The sequence below is a fragment of the Coenobita brevimanus genome, chromosome 72, assembly GCF_032717465.1.
Source record: "Coenobita brevimanus isolate Jiangsu-jjx chromosome 72, ASM3271746v2, whole genome shotgun sequence".
Taxonomy (NCBI): Eukaryota; Metazoa; Arthropoda; class Malacostraca; order Decapoda; family Coenobitidae; genus Coenobita; species Coenobita brevimanus.
Genome location: NC_137025.1, coordinates 12,534,212 through 12,546,067, shown reverse-complemented (window position 1 = coordinate 12,546,067; position 11,856 = coordinate 12,534,212).

Genomic DNA, 11,856 nt, shown 5'->3' with positions numbered 1-11,856 from the left:
GATCTGGACGCTGCTGTTCCGAGCATGTTTGCACCTTGTTCTTTATTGTGCTGTGTACTGCACATGTTGCCAGCATTTGTTCCAGCACACGTGTGGATGCACCATAGCAAGTCAGAGCAACCTTTCAGGCTGACTAAACTCGGCCATCAAAGCTGAATCTGGGGATCTTTGTCAGGAAAGAGTAAACAAGCTGTAAATGTGTTTCCTAAGCAAGTCCTCTGGTGGAAATAAGAATCTAGTGCAAAAGGTATCGTCTTACTGGAAGGATTGTTTATGACTGTTTATCACGAAATGTCCCCGCTAAGGTGAATAATGGCCATCAGCGATAAGACGAGATTGTTAGTACTGTTACTATTAACACTCTCATGGTTGGATCACCTCTAGCATACTATTCCAGCTAATGGCAGACGATTTTATTGAACAGAGGGTCATAAAAGTCTGACAGTATTTAATGTCATAAAGAATATTACCACTTTCGTTAAAAGCATTGCACTCTTATAACTTTCAGAATTATCGTGGTTATGTAGAAAGACCCATGAAAACCGGAGTAAGTGAGGTAATAGATTCAATATTGGGAAGTTGTGCTGCTGAAAACGCATAAGCTTCGACCATAATCGTTTGTTTATACCAAGTCGTAAACTGTGATTAACTGGGAAAACTGGAGGGTTAAGGCAGTAACGTTGGGTGTAGCAGAGGGTACAGTGGATGCTGGGGGTACAGTCACGATCAATAGTACCTGTCCGCTATCCCTGGCCTGCTACGCTGGTCAAATAATCCATAATGACTTCATGATGGCAATTTCATTTTTGGGGGAGTACGCAGAAGCAAGTGAAGTAGTTTCAAGTCTCTGTGCCCTTAAGTAATTCTTCTCTACTCATACGCAGACCGGACAAAAGATTCGAATAAACCCTAAATGGAATAGGGATAACAGTACTGTTTCCTGGAAGTGAAGCAGTTCCGAAGCAGTTTTGAACCTCTGTCCTGAGGTAGGTGTACATTCACGGTACATAATTTCCCCTTACTCATACCCTGCTCCAAGTGCTGTTTAGGATTTATATTAACTTGAGCTCATAGTTCGAATTCCAAAGAGAGAATAGGATGAGACAAAAGCAGTTCTGAACCTTTGCGACAATAAATACCTAGACTCACTGTCAAGAGCTCCTTCCCAGATCAAATTAGAACACAAAAGAAACGGGTCAGGAAAAAATACTCAGTACTGCAGTTCCGTTTCAGTGGAGTTGACAGGAAGCAACCGAAGCAGTTCCAACCTTCTGTGTCTGTTGGTGAGTACGCTCATGAGCAGCAGTTTCTCCCCAAACCCTAAGGACGCGTCCACATGTGTCCTCGAACATGTGTTGACAACATAGCTGGCAATATGTTTGGATACATGCATGCAACAGTATTTTGACAGATGTATGCAAACATGTTTTAGTGCAGCCTCGAACTTACTGGCAACAGAGGTGATGGGATGAGTGTGTCCATACGAGGCAACTTAGACTTCGTCATGATGCTGCCAACATGATCTGGACGCTACTGTTCCTAGCATGTTTGCATCTTGTTCGTTATTGTTTACATGTTGCCAGCACTAGTTCCAGCACAAGTGTGGTGGAAGCGCCCTAATACATGAAGTCGAATAATCGACCACATGAAATCGAGATTAAGGTTTTGCTTCCGAAAGAGAAGTAGATCCAAACCTCTGTGCTTTTATATAAACTCAGTCATTAATTCCTCCCTACTCAAATCCAGCTCAAAGCGTCATCGTTCAGTAGAAAATCCAGGTTAACTAAAGATCACATATTCATTTCAGGAGAGTTAATAGTAAGGGACAGAAGCAGTTTTAACTCTGCAGATGCATATGAGTGGGGTCAAAAATGTCGCTCACCTCTTTAGTCTAACAATGATAAAGTTTTTCAGAATGCTTTGAAATGTTTCTTGGGTTTCAAAAGTCATTGCTTACACCAGGGCTATTCAACTGGAGGCCCGCGGGCAACCCTTGAGTCGTTTTTCATTGGCCCTTTGATAGACTCAGAAGAATGCAAATAAACATAAAACAGACAATTCAACATTTTTCTTTTATTTATGTGCTTAGCTGAAAATGAAAAAGCATATTATATATGAATTTTTCGTTTCGTTCTATGTATAAGTGTTTAGACAGAGGAGAAAATTGGGATAAATTAAATGTATGACCCTTCTATCAATCTGGGTTTCATAATCCCGCCCTACTCCTAAAGTACTTGATTACCCCTGGCTTACCATTACGTTATTTAATTTAACGTAATGAAGTGGATCCCTCTTCCGCAATAGTATAAGTTTTAGTTGATAAGGAAAACATAGGACATAACTTGGTGACGAGTAGGATAAGCAGACCATGAAGGAGAGTAATACGATGATTCTGAGAGTAAAGGTTTAGGTAGGTAAGTAGGTAGGTAGGGAGAGAGAGAGAGAGAAGCTGGCTGTAAATACACTGATACGAAGGCAGTGTGAGCAGGATAAAGAAAGCTAATGTCTTGGCAGGGGAAAGAGAGTGGTGGGGGTAAGTAGGGTGTGGTAAGAAAAAAGCCGTGTTAAAAGAGGGAGAGTCAGAGAAGAGAGAGGCAGGGCGAAGGAAGAGAGGGGTAGGGTTTATGAAGAGAGAGGCTGGATGTATGCAGAGAGAGAGAGAGAGAGAGAGAGAGAGAGAGAGAGAGAGAGAGAGAGAATCGATGGAGTGGGTGAAAGAGGAGGATAAGGTTCAAGCAATCGGAGCAAAAAAAAGAAAAAAATGGTTTATGGAGAGGGAGAAGAAGGAAGGGTGAAGGAAGTGGGAGAAGGGGGCAGAGCAAATGCGGAGGAGAGAGAGAGAAAGGTGTGAAGGAGCGTGAGGCTGGGAGAGATTAATCGGAAGGAGTATGCGGAAGAGGGAGAGGGAGGCAAAGGATGAGAAAGGAAGATTGTTGGCAGAGTGAGGCAGGGCGTAGGTAGGAGAAGGGAAGACCAGTGGATATTGAGGCAGAGAGAGGTTGATGGGAAAGAGAGAATGGAAAAGGCAGGGGCAGGTAAAGCATAAAGGCAGAGAGAGGAGGAGGAAGGCAGACCTGAGGCAAGAGGTGATGTGTATGTGTGGGGAAGACGCTGAATATAGGCAAATGGAAATGAAGGGTGAAGGCAAGAGGGCGAAATATGAAAGTTGAAGGCACAGGGAAAGTAAAACAAGATGAAGGTGGAGGAAGGGAAAGTGTGGTGGAGAGCGAAGCAGGAAGAGGTTGATCGGAAGGAGTGTGTGGAGGAGGAAGGAAGTGACCGACAGTGCCGCCATAAAGCACAGTTTACTGGTGGTGCCGGTAATGGCGGAGGCGGCGGAGGAGGAGGTGGTGGTGGTGGGGAGAGAGGGAAGGAGTGGGTGATGGCGTGGTGGTAGGGAGTAGGGGGGCGGTGGCTGTGGTGCAAGTGGTTATGGCGTAGTGGCGGTAAAAATTCTGGCTGGGTGTGGTGATAATGATAGGGTGGGGTGGTGGTAGTGTGGTGCACGGGAGAAAGAAGCGCGGTAATGGTGGTGGTTACATGGTGTGGATGGTAAAAATTGTGATTCGGTGTGGTGGTGGTACTGGTGATGATGGGTTGTGGTAGTGGCACTGGTACCGGTATATGATGATGATAGTGGTGATGGAGACGGGATGTGGTGGTGGTGGCGGTGGTATTTGGTGTTAATAGTGGTGGCAGTGTGGTGCGTTGGAAATGGTTGTGGTATGTGGGACATGCAGTGATTTGTGCATCGTCTAATCTGGTTTGAAACTTCATCGCTTGGTCTTTATTGTGGGGATTGTAATGATCATGGCAGTAAGGAAAGGATGAAGCGTTTGAAATGTTAATGGTAATATTTTTGCAATGGACAACTGAGGCCAATTAATCCTGAAGAATGTAAAGTTTAAATACACTTAATGCCAAAACTCACAAAGATGCTGCTGAAGTAATCACTAAAAGCAACTGGCCATCTGAGAACGTGGGACGGTCATCTGCCCTAATATGTACTGGACTGCAGGGGTAAGAGCGAACTGACTGTTGCTGTTTTCTTGCTGTGTTGGTCCATTTTCTCAGTCCCTCCGGTTATGTTGGCCGACGGCATTTTAGTGTTTACAGGTGCTTTTTCCGTCCATCTCCCGCCTCTTTCTGGTTAGCCTACTCCGTAACTCGAGCCGCCTTCTTGCCCTTCAGCCAGTTTCCCGACAATTCAATACCCACGGAGGCCGCCTGGGTTCGTACTTCACTCGGTTTCACAGCCTCTTCCCCCGGCGATAACTTTAACTCTTGCTCTTTCCTCCAACTTTTATGCACTGGAAGAACAAGGAGTGTCGGACGGAGAGCATCTGCCAGGGCGACTCCCAGACGGCTTTGTTTTGAAAAGTTAGCGCCCCATGAACCGGTCAACTACGAGCACACACACAAAGACGGGCTTCGTGGTCTCAGTGGTTGTGTCATTGTTTCTTGCTTCATTTTCTTTTAAAATAATTTTGTCTGTTCTGAGAAAGGTGCTGAAGTCACAATTTTAGTTCTTTGTCATAGGTCCAGCTACCGATATGGTAAAACTTATATTGTGCTCGTTTCGCATACTTTGTCTCAGCATTTATTATGAGATTGCCTCGATCACTGTTTTACTTGACAGTATTTTTACTGTTACTAAACCGATTTGTATAGATGACGAAAAAAAAGGTAGCTTTAATTTCATTTTTCAGTCATTAGCTTCTGAAACAGTGGCTAAAACTTTTCAAAAGTATGCTCCAGCAGTTTATGTCATGAGTATGTTTGCCTGCCAATATAAATATAGCATAAAAGAGGGACTTTAAATCATTATCTAAAAAACAAAAAACAAAAAAAACATTAACCAATATGAGACTACTGCATTAAGAAAACACAGGAACAGCAACAAGGTTCACTGTGAAGTCATCTATCTCCAGGGTAGAGATACATTATTTATCGAGTATACAGAATGAATGACGCCTACAAACAACACACGACAGTTATTTACCCGTAATCTCAATAGGACTGTCTATACCCAGTCAATTTACCGACGTAACTATGTGAAAATATTGCCACAGCATGGTATATTTAAGTCATGCTTCAACACATGAATAGCGAACCAGCTGAAACTAATCTATTATGTATCTTAACGACAATCGATTTGGAAATATATTAAGTTTGTATTCCCTGTATACTTTTCTAATCTGTTCAGCCCAAGGAGTTCCGGTAGCTGAATAAATAAGTCTAGCATTATGGTTTCAGTTTATCTCAGCCCAGCAGTCCCTTTCAAAGCAGTGGTTGTTGAGGCCGCCTGTCATACGTCAGAATAAATGTTTCATTGTGAAACTCGTCACTCAAAATAATGTCAACCAAGAAGCGTTGCCAAGGCACAGCATACCCGTCTCCGGCAGTCATTTTAGTGCTGACGTATAGACACAGCAGGATATCTAGTCAAAGATGTCACATATCAAATCTGGAGAAAATCGGGTGAAAATTGTTATGCCCATTTGAAATTTTAGGCCCGATCAACCTGAAATTTACCGCCCTACCGCTAACTGGGGGGTGACCCCCCTGATGTAATGAGGCATGTTATAGGATGCAGATTTGAAAGATGCACCTTTAGGTTTTGGTTTCAGTCGATATGACGAATTTGAAAGGAGTTATGGCGAAACAACTTTTTTTTTTTTTTTTTTTACATTTTTGGGCCTACAGCCTGGGCCTTGGCCCAATTTGGCCCAAAATTTAATCAGGTGATCAGAAGGTCATAGCCCATCATCCCTGTAATTTTGGTCAAAATCGCACAAGTAGTTTTCACGTCAAGTTGTCAACAGACAGACAGACAGACAGACAGACAGACAAACAAACAAACCGAGTGAAAACAACTTAAACTGTATGGTTCTTAATCTTACCGGAACGTACAGGACATCATGTGCTTTTGCTTAAACGCGATAACTGGCGTGACCATTACTTTCATTTCACCTCTGATGAAAACTGACACATTTATAGCCTATTTCTAAGCAATACAGACAGAGAATCAATGTCATTAATACTGCTGTAAAAAATGACAAAAAGGCAAATATTTTCCTCAGACCAAAAGTTCATTAGTATCACACTTAATTTTAGGCAGTATTTTGGCAACAAAACACACCAAAGTCAATGTATGGTAAAGGATTTTTCATTAATATGTTTTGTTCAAGCAACCTGTTAACATCAAGCATTTTTTCAAAAATTTCAAGCTGAAAATTTTTTGAATTACAAGATCCAAGTTTGTTGCTGAAGTTATTTATTTATTTACTTATTTATTTAATTTATTTTTAGCTGTGTGGCAGCATATACACTTTCCCTTACAATGATCACAGGGGACAGACTTTAGTGATATACTGATAGCAATATATAAGAAAAGCAGAAACAGTGACTGTCAAGTGAAAAGACTGAAAATGCTTTGCTCTGACAGATATAACAACAAAAACTAGGACATTGCCATATTGGTAAATGAAAAAAAAGTAGTGGGAGGGACTCTTAGGAAAAATCTAAGTTGTTTCCTGTGTTTCCCCTCCATCCATTTTACCCACTTGTCACCATGAATCAGTCACAGTGAAATATTCTGAGCACATTTCCTGTGGCTCACTTTTTTCTTATCGTCCCCGCCCCCTCGTCACCCATTTAGTGTTTGCCGTCCACCTAAAAAAAGAAAAAAAAAAAGAAAAAAAAAGGGAGGCTGGTAGCCTACCTCCCTGGCTGAGAACTGAGCTAGCATCTCCTCCAAGGACTAGGAAGTAATGGCGTTTTGTATTTACATAACTCGTGTCCAGTTGGGAAACATTAATTTGGAAATTATTCAGCATTTTATGTAACATGATCTGCGGCTTTGAGGACAGCACTATATCATCAGTGCATTTCTGGCACTTTGTCCTTTTAGTATTTTCACTTTCTGTTTTGTTGTTTTTGCTGCCTCCAGATGATCTGATTTGACTTAGATGAGAGACATCCTTGTGAAGGGTACGGCAACAACATCTAGTGTCGCCTTGCTACCGACAACATATTTATTTATTTATTTGCTTATTTATTTATTTATATATCAAATCCATAAAAAAATTAAATTAACTGTCCAAACTTGTTGAATTTCACTGTACCGTACTGCAGCACATAAGTAATAACCGAGCCTTTAAGCTCTGGTGTAGCGCTATGCTCTAAAACAGATATATGATTATGTCAAGCAGCTGTTATATTTACTGAATTCAGAAAACTCACCATATCTAGAGTAGCATATCATTCCTACTGTCATACATTAAGTAAGTAAGTTTGTGATTATTCCTAATTGATTTTATGCTCACTATTAAAGAACATTTACAACATCCAGAACAGCACATAATTCTTAACGCTGTATATTAAACAGACTCGTGATTATGGCAAGTTGGCCTTATACCCACCCACTGCATTCAGAACACCGGCCCGGGCGATAATGCTTCCGGCCTTCACCTACACAAAGGACTCGGAGGAAAATATTGGGAAATTGTGGGTGATAACTTAAGAGCAACTGCTTTACCGGAGGAAGGTATCGAACACAGACGATCCTAATGAACTAGACACAGGGAAAAGGGAGACGGAAAATTGGTGGAGAATTAGCCCTTCCAAGTTTGAGGCGCTTTTACCTAATTTTTCTTAGAAGCCTGAGAGTATTAATCAGATTAGCGAAAAATAAAGGGCAGATAAAATATGGCCAGCCACGAGATGCAGTAAGAGGAATGGAAATTAAGAAAATCAAACAGAGAGAGAGAAACAGCTTTTACGCTGGATGATATTTTTCCATTTGATTACCTACGTGTCTCTAACACTCACTCCTTCTCAGGGATGTCGTTCTGCTACCCGAGTTGTCCGTTTGTATCCGGAAAATTTTTCAAACATGGATGTAAATTGGGCACCTACCTACAGTTCTTTCAATCCTGTGACCTTTTTTTTTTTTAGTTTATTCTTGCTACTTTTATTCAGCTAAGGAAAAATCTGTATTATTCAGGAGATAAAGTAAGGCTGTACTTAATCCCTTCAGTTCGAAGTCTCTCGTAAACTGAAAACCTCTGTAAAATGGAAGAATAAAACGATACTAGCTGCTTGATACCAGGCTAGGGTCCCGGAGGCAAAATCTCTTATAATCCTTGCAGTGCGCAGCGGATCCTATGTTATGTGATGATCTCAGGTTTCACAGCCGGGAGAGATTAAGCTGCAAATTATTCTTTTCGCATATAAAGGATTAACTTTCACTTGTTCTTGTCACTTTTCCCTATTTCTCTTCCTCCTTACCTGCCTACCTTTCTACTTATCAACCTCTCTCCCTACCTACCTGGCTACTTCCCTACCTACTTTCCTACCTACCTACCCTGCCTACCTTTATCTACACCTACCTCCCTGCCTCCATCCCTCTTTTCCTCCCTCCCACCTTCCCTTCCTGCCTACCTACCTTTCAACTTACCTACATACCTCCATACTCACAATCCTATCTATTTTCCTGCCTCCCTCCCTCCCTCGATTTCTAACTGCCTACCTTCATGCCTGCCCACCTCCATACCTTCCTCCCTCACTATATAACTAAATACTTATTTCTATCTCTCTGTCTTCCTTCCTTCCTGCCTGCCTTGCTGCCTACTTATCCACATGGCTCCCTTCCTGTCCACCTACCTCTAAGCCTACATACATCTCTACCTACCTCCCTGCTAACCTCTTTACCACCCTCCCTGCCAACCTCCCTCCCTCCCTGCCTGCCTACCGACTTCCCTATCTACCTCCCTGCCTACCTACCAATCTCACTGCGTATCTCACTGCCTACCTTCCTGCCTACCTTCCTATCTCCCTGCATACCTCACCGTCTACCTACCTATCTACCTCACTACTACCTGCCTCCACGAACTGTTGAGTAAGTTACACAGGCTATTAAAGTTTTTTTGTAATTTGCCAGATTCCGGTGGGTTGTATCAAAATTGTAATGAGGGTATAAACTGCTGCTTTTTGAACGACCTTTCCAGTGATACCAATATTATGCCTGTGCACTTGTAATTAAAAACATTTTTGGTCATTGTGACCTTAGGGTTACTCTGAACGTATTCATCACTGAGGAAAGGTCACACTGTCGGGTGAAGAGGATATCTTTGATACCTAGGTCGTCAAAATCGGTTCATTACTGCGACTGTTAGAGCGCGAACCTACGGAAGGGAGGGAAGGACTGATGGAAAGAAAACCTCATCCTGGAGCAAGTGCGCTAAGGTCCTCGATTTTGTCTTCGGGAATACTTCCCCGGAGTGAAGAAATTGAATGTACTGGATTACAGTAGCCTATCCTTGGGCACCTACTCCAACAATGGATAAGATGTAACTGGATGCATTAATTAATCTGTTTTCAGTTTTCTTACTAACTTCAGGTAATTTTATTCTGCTTAGAAAGAACTTTTAGAATGGGAAGAGTTAGAGATAACATTCATAAATCCCTCAGCCTTTCTTAAGTCTGGAGCAGTCTTTCTCATTTTTTTTTATCCCCCTGCACACGGTTTGCAGTTTTTCCAATGCGAAGTGTACAGCCGTCTCGAAATACCGGATGTTTATTTTGGGTCTTTTATTTGTCTTTGTTATGAAGCTATTTTTTTTGTTCGGGTTTCTGGATAAATATAAAAAAAAATGCTCTTTTTACTTATCATCTCTTGACAATCGATAAGGAATTTTGTCCATGAGGTTCAGTACTCCACCTTCGACACACCAACAAAGGGCTCATCCCCTGACACATCGCCCAGCACCTGAACATCAACATCCATTCTGTCTCTTATGATCTACTAAGGATATCACATTCAGAGTCGGTGTTATGACATTACTGAAAGTGTTTTTTGACTTGTCGCGGTTATATGAAAGACCAGTGAACATGTGATGGACGCTTTCGTGTGATGGCAACGATATAATAGGGCTGCTCCATTGCCTGGTTATACATACGTCCTTCAGCCACATCCGTAACTCGCTACGGAAGGATGGTGAACTGCAGAAGGACGGCAAAGTAAGCCTGAAGGCCACTGGGTTCACGTTTCAGGTGAACCTGGAGCCACAACAACAAAATATCCACAGACTGATCCCTGCCGCAGCTAGGACTAAACACAACCTAAAATAAATAACTAACTAAATAAATAAATAAATATGTCTTAAGATAAATTCCTATCAATTCCTATCGACTACACGAGGGTCATTAAAGCAGACAGTCCATATTCATTAAAGTTCAAGGAATACCACAAACAATCACTGAATTTTTCCTCTAGGTCCCCCGTTTTTACCTCGCAGTCCTCACCCCGTCGCTTTATCCACCCCATCACCCATTACCCTTCCATCCTCTCTACTAAATCTCTCTCTCTCTCTCTCTCTCTCTCTCTCTCTCTCTCTCTCTCTCTCTCTCATCCGCTTTATCTAGTGTTATAATTTCATCTGAGAACAATGCAGTATAGATTTTTTCCAACAATAATTTGTGACTCTGACAACTTTACTGTGTTCATTAGGGGAGAGAGAGAGAGAGAGAGAGAGAGAGAGAGAGAGAATGGGTCTCTCTCTCTCTCTGTCTCTCTCATCAGCTTACCATTTAAGCGGGAGAAACTTTTCAACGCCAGTATCAATGAAACGTTTCGTAATCTCTCTGATTTTATATTCAACATCAGAGTATTTATTTCGTAGTCCTTTCAGTCTGGTAGTTCACCTCTAAATCTCCTTTTCCAACAAAATGTACACAAGTTTCACCTCCCCTTTAATATCTTTCCTATTGCAAACTAAAGTGATCAGTTTCAAGAACCTTGACATCATTATATGGCTTTCTAATCCGCGCTACCGTAGAAAAGAGGCAGCAAATCTTCAACAGCTTATAACATCGAGATGATTTTGCAGATCTTCAGCAGCATCAACACTAAAAGTAGAAAACAAATCCTAAACAAACCTTAGCATCAACATATTTCAAAATCTTACTGTGGCACTTCACCTATGAGTCTCTCACTGCCAGCAGTCTTCTGTCGACAAGAACGACCAACCCTTTAGCAACTCCAACATCAACATAGCATTTCGTAATCCTCTCATTCTGCCATTTCACCTCATTCATCTTTGGTCATAGGTTTTCTGCCCCACTGTAGGTAAGAGAGAGGAAGCCTTCAACAACCTCAATATTTTAAGAGAGGAGAAATCTCCACGATTCTCGAGCTTCATATATTTAAAGGGATGGACTTTCTTGCAACCATCCGGATATAACCAAGAGGCAGCAAATCTTCAACAGCAAAAACACCAGTACGTCAACATTTCGCATTGTCAACAAGCCAATATCAGCACTTAATCTGAAAATCTTCCCATTATGGAACTTCACCTCACAGTCTATGTAGACTATCATTGGTTAGCCCGGCTGCAGACAAGAGACATACAAATAGTTCTCTCTACCATTAAACAGAAAGGAACAGTTTTTTTAGGAACCTAATATCAACAGACGGGAACAAATTCCTAATGTTGTAACATTAACAAAAAGGAGCATATTTATAAACACCCTAAATATAATACCAGGAAGGAGCAAATATCCAACATCGTAAATATCAACAGGAAGAAGCAAATTTTGAAAGCCCTAAAAATAAGCCGTGTGGATAAAAACATTAGCAGCCTGAATATCAACAAGAGGGAACAGATCTTCAACTTCAGCATATCACCATGCCAACGACTTCAGCATGAACATATTTCATAATATTCTCACACTGAGGCTTCACCTCTCCATCTCTGCCAGTGATCATTTTCTATCACACAGTAAACGAGATAAAAGAGGGATGGAATCTTCGAAATATCCATATATTTCGCACTCCTCTCACTAAGCTTCAGT